This window comes from Protomyctophum bolini (assembly GCF_963924005.1).
Source record: "Protomyctophum bolini genome assembly, chromosome: 7".
Classification (NCBI taxonomy): domain Eukaryota; kingdom Metazoa; phylum Chordata; class Actinopteri; order Myctophiformes; family Myctophidae; genus Protomyctophum; species Protomyctophum bolini.
Genome location: NC_137868.1, coordinates 44,028,497 through 44,034,491, shown reverse-complemented (window position 1 = coordinate 44,034,491; position 5,995 = coordinate 44,028,497). Strand labels below are relative to the sequence as shown.

General features: G+C 40.6%; 1 long non-coding RNA gene across 1 annotated transcript; it reads right to left on the bottom strand.

The window, feature by feature from the left end:
* Positions 1-1,039: 1,039 nt before the first annotated feature.
* Positions 1,040-5,614, bottom strand: LOC308318484. The gene is made up of 5 exons (XR_013964366.1): positions 5,538-5,614; positions 4,447-4,525; positions 4,000-4,132; positions 2,091-2,235; positions 1,040-1,177 (listed from the first exon to the last, which is right to left on the bottom strand). It is a non-coding gene; the product is annotated as an uncharacterized lncRNA (long non-coding RNA).
* Between the last annotated feature and the right edge of the window lie 381 nt (positions 5,615-5,995).

Sequence of the window (5,995 nt, the reverse complement as noted above, 5' to 3'; positions counted from 1 at the left end):
GAGGTTGAGTATCACTGGTTTAGAGCATGACGTAAATCGTTTACCAGCCAAGTCTATGGACTTTAATGTTTGTTTAGGGCACTAAATGACAACCTTATAGACGTCATGTGCATGGCCGATATAAATACATCTTGTAACTAATTTTGTTTCATACGTAGAAGCCAAATATGAAAATCACACTCGTGTGAAGCAAGGGGAGCCTTCTTTTATTTGGGTTAACAAAAAGACACATATTAGAAACAGAAAAAGACCAGACACACAGATACACACTCTACAATTTGTTACGTTTGCACAAAATATGAATGGGATATTCTCGTAAATTTAAACTAGAGGATGAAAATGGGTGTGTTTAAATGAGACAAGATGATGATGTGGATCATACATGGCCAACTGGCGGCCCGGGGGCCACATGCGGCCCGCAGGTTAATATCAGAATACTGATATATTATTGATTTCAGCTGTTACAATTCCAAACATGCAAATGTGACGGGCTTTATATTACTTCAGTCTAAATTAGTAGCTTAATGAGTAGAATAAAAGTGCTGTTGTCTTGTATTTTTATGTCCAATGTATTTGTATTTAGTTCATAAAGTTAACATAACTACAATTAAAGGCATTTGAAAGGTATCAAATAAAAATGTTACGTTTGAGGATTGCAATTAATATATACGGAAAAAGTCCTTCTGCACACCTACAATGGACAGGTGTGGAACTGAGAAGTAGAGAAAAAAAGAATCCTGCAACATGCCTGATGAAGGTCTGACAACCAAAACGTTGCTCAATAAATCTAAACTCAAGTGAAGACAGTGTGCGGGATTCTTTTTTCTCTATACTTCTCAGGATTGCAATTAAGAAATTGCAAAAAAAAAGAATTCAGGATTTCACTTCAAATATATAGCAAAAATCATCTTTTTTTCTGGAGTGAGTGAGGAAATATAGTGGCCCTCTCCTTCGTCAAAGTTGCCCAGCCCTGATGTGGGACGGTTTGATTCAGTGATTCTACTTAATTGGAGCCAACCACGTCCCAGTGAGCTCCGATGGAGGTTATCCCAGCGCTGTTGAAGCGTCCGCTGATCAGCACGAGCCGAGCGTCAGGGTGAACTGGGTAGAAGTTGAAGGAGTAGCCATTGGGCTGGCCAGCTATCAACATGCGCCCTCTGTTGGTCACGAAATACAGCTGCACAAGAAACAGGAATGAAATGGTCAGCTCAGTATATTGAAAGTTGAACTGGAATGTAGGCTCCATGGAGTGCTGCTGGTAGGTTCCCAATGGGAACCGGTTCAGTTCTTTTTGGTTCTTAAATAGCCCATGAGCCAGAGCTCATAAAGTGGAACGTTAATTATGAATTGAGTGTGAACAACCGTTAGAACCATTAGATTATCAGTGATCACCATGAAACTTCCCCAGTAGATTATACTTCTTACACGAAGACAATGATTTATTGTATTACACATTTTAAAATAGGAAAATATTTAAAAAAAAATAGAAAAGATGAAAAAGCTACTATGGAAGGGTTATCTTATCATATATTAATATATTGATCCTATAAACAATTTAATATAGGTATGGTTTTGCCCACTCAATTCATAATTAACGTTCCAATTTTGGAGCTCTGGCTCATGGGAACCAACCGGTGGAAAAGGGGTCTCAGTGTCATGAAATATAGATTGGGAAGGTTTATCCATACCAATATGTTTGGACAAGCTGTACACTGTACATCATTCACTTTGACTTTTATTTCATTTTGTCTTCATGGTTTCAGTTTAGTTTTAATTGGTATTTAACCTGGTTTGCTAGTTTAATTTAGTTTTAGTTTTTAAAAGGTTTACTTTTAGTCTTTATTGTAATATGGGGTACTAGTCAAGGGTGACATTCCAAAGGCTCCGAAAAGTAGTGAAAATAGCAGATCTATAAATGCTCGATATCATCTCACACTCACATCACACCTGCACGTTGTTGATTTTCACTATTTTACTAAGACCAAAACTAAGGACATTTTCTCTGTGGGTTTTAGTTCCGGCTAACCATTGACCAAAGTGTTTTGTCAATTGTAGTTTTTGTCTAGTTTCTTTAGTTTTTAGGTTCTGACCTGATAGATGTAGTGACTGGAATGCCATTTCCCAGAAATCTGAGTAATGAACTCGCCAGCACGGAGCTCCATCTCTATTACACTGGCACCACCAGTGTTATGGCCGACATGCGCACTCCAGATGCCATCGTACTGAAACTGCAACCTGTGTGTGTGTGTGTGTGTGTGTGTGTGTGTGTGTGTGTGTGTGTGTGTGTGTGTGTGTGTGTGTGAGAGAGAGAGAGAGAGAGAGAGAGAGAGAGGGGGGGAGTGATTGAAAGAAAACAGGTTTAAGGTTTGTTGCCAAATGCTGGCAGATTCTGTCAGCTTTCATTAAATAAAGGTATACAGTATAAAACATGAAAGTATACAGTTCAGGTTCAGAGAAAACATGACAACACTGAACTGTATGTAAGATTTGGATCACAATGGAAATAAGTCCTATCAGTGCAATCCTGATAATTCTGTACTGCTCTCCTATATGAACTGTATCATGAATATATCAAATGAATCAAATCAAATCGCGAGACACTGACCCCCTCCACTTGTTTATTCATTACTGCTGTCAGAATCTGGAGGCCCGTTTCAAGACCAAATATGAGGCCCCCATATACCCATGACATCATTATTTTGTTGATACAGCCGTATTGATACAAATAGTTTTACTGTTCAATATCACACGCAGCCATTACTCTCGACAATAAAGCAACAACACCACCTCTCCTCATCCTATCGTCCCTTGACTCCCTTCACAAATTAAAGTGTCTCCCCTTTACCTCCCAATGCTGCACATTTTACCCGGGTTATTTACATAAAATAGGTGTAACTTAACATTGTGGGAGAGAGCAAGGCAGTGAGTGAGAGCGATAGAGAGGGCCAAGAGTGGCGGCGGTTGACTGACGCCTGACGGTCAGTTGGAGCTTGGAGGCCCCCCCTGAGGGTGGAGGCCCGTTTCAATTGAAACTGGTGAAACATAACTACTGTAAGGCATCCTATGACTGCTGTGTATGTGAGTGTCAGCTAAATGACTAATACGTGATGTGCCATGAGGGATTCATTGTGAGACACAGTTCTTTTTCAGATTGGATACTAATTAACAGAGCCATCTAATAGAAGAGTTACGATATAGAGGGGGCGTAAACCGAGCACTCGAGCGCTGTTCATGCAGCCCTGAACTGAGAGTTAATTGGAAATACATTGTTTTCAACGAGGGCGGCGCAAATAAGAGCTATTTTAAGCATGTGTGCAACATGACGACTGTTTTAAAGTATTGTACAGTAACAACTAAAGTCTCTTTAATGTTTATGTTGTACTATTACTACAAAATCTAAAATAAAGGGATTTAAGTTCATTAAAGCATGGGCTGTTGCCTGAGTCCAATGCATTTCGGCCTACTTCTGGTCCAGGACTTGTCCCAGTTGGTTGTCCCCATTCTCAATAGAAGTCTATGTAGGAGAGCCGCCATTATTGGACTGGCCCCATGAAGTGAACGCAGTTTGCGTAACTCTGTCTATATCTAAGGCTCTGCTAATTAGATATTGCGTAACACGGACATCTAGACAAGTTTTACAACTTGCCTAGATGTCGTGTCAGTCAACTCATCTTCACGCTCATCTTTCCTGTAAGTGTCATCTTTGTTTCTTATCAACATACCAAAATAGTCACACACTAAAGGAACTTCAGGGCTGCTTCTTATCGATATATCTCTTCTATTTTTAACCGATCCTTAGTCTGGGTATTGCCTGATTTACTGGATGTGACATGCAGAAAATAGCTAAACTATACTGACAGAAATGCATTGCAGTGCTTGTAAATTGACTATTGTCGCCAGCGAGACTGTTCAGCTTTCTGGCTGCCAAATGCTTGTCTTAAAAATACAGGAAAATAATATGCTTCTACGGTTGACAATTGAACTGTACATATACAGTACCCTCTGAGGTAGCTGTTGTTGTTCTCCCAGATCCTGATGGCTGTGATCTGTCCCTCGACTCCCTCCGCCTTTGACTGGTAGGAGGTACCTGACCCCTGACCCACTGCTAGAGAGTAGCTGTATGTGTCGTTGTCTGAGAGAGAGACAGAGACAGAGACAGAGACAGAGACAGAGACAGAGACACAGACAGACAGACACCAAGGTTATCTTACGTAAATAAAACGTACACAGATGCAGTGTTTTACTTGAATCCGTTTCTTTTGTTTTTTCATTTCTGTTTTGACAGTAATGTACAGTATGCCAAGCTAGTTTGACTTTGAAATAGTTGATACAAAGGATAGGTTATTAACAACACACGCACGCCCGCAGACACACAGTCACACACACAGACACAGACACACACACACAGACACAGACACAGACAGACACACACACAGAGGTACTCACGGGCCCATGCTGAAGACAGGAAAACAATCGCAATCACAAGCAGTGAACCGGCAGCCATACTGATGCTGAGTTAATGACACTGGAAAGAGAAGATACAATTTGTATAACATTTGTTAGTTACATTTTCATATAGCTGGTATCTAGCAGGTGCAATGATCAGACAGGTATGGACATAGAAAACTAAGAATCCAATCTTCCCTATAGTGCATGTACGTTCAAAATGGTTTGATTTAAGACGCTAAATGCCTAAATTGTATACACAGATAAATGTGATTGGATTATACATTGACTGACTGTAGTGTAGACTTTATTATATAAAGTCTACACACACACACACACACACACACACACACACACACACGTTTGTGTGAGAGTAGCCATGGTTCATGACTCTCGTGGCTTAACTGCACCCTGTTTTTGGCGCTTGCTACATTTACAACTTTTACGTATATATAAACATTCAGATTTCAAATATAAAGTACTCACAATTTGTCCCACGGGTGTTAGTTAGTTGCAGCACCAGCGATTAGAATTTCTGCATCCCGCATTGTTTAAAAAAAAACATTTTTATCCGAGCTGTTATTTTGCCATTGGCTTTCAACTACGCGCCCCTATCGGTCGGAGGAGGGTGGCACTTGGTGTGTTCGATATAGGCACGCTGACCGCCCTGCCAATACAGACTAATAGGCGAGTGCACTCCCGGTGTGCAACTATGGATTTCCCAAACGAACCCCGTTTGAAAAAAGTAGCCGGGGCGCTCGGATAAAAATGCTTTTAATTAAACAACGCGGGATGCAGCAATTCTAATCGCTGGTGCTGCAACTAACTAACAGCCGTGGGACAAATTGTGAGTACTTTATATTTGAAATCTGAATGTTTATATATATACGTAAAAGTTGTAAATGTAGCGAGCGCCAAAAACAGAGTGCAGTTAAGTCATGACTGTCATGATAATCATCATGGCAGTCATGTTTCAGGGCTATAGTGTGAGAGCAGGTTGTATAGGCTATACCTCGCTTCTTAATGTCATGTGAATGAACAGCTGTGACTATTTTGTCATTTTATTCTATTGTATTTCCCTGTATGCTTACCTGTGTGCAGCCTGTCCAGGTGAGAGGTCAAAGTCAGTCGGTCCTGCTCCTCAGTCTGTGCTGTATGTGATCCTAGTCAGACATCACTTGCGTTTATATATGCTCTCTTGATGCGTTGGTTCCTCATAGCTGTACCTGAAACAATGAGGGTGAATTCCTCCTCCCTACAATTATCTGATGTATCTGAGATTTCCGAGCAGCACTGGTCTTACTGGTGTTTATTATGGTGTTTACTTCCCGTTAGGAAGAAACAGCGGACTGGTTTTTAAGAGGCTATTATTATACTACTGAATGGAGGAATATCAAGATGCTGTGGTGCTAAGCCTGGTTAATGAAACGTAGTCACAGCTGTAATTAAAGTGCTCTATGATGAAAGCTTATTATACGTACACAGTACAATCCCAGGGCTAATTAAGGAAGGACCTTACGGGTCAATTTCGTTACTTAACTGGCTGCCA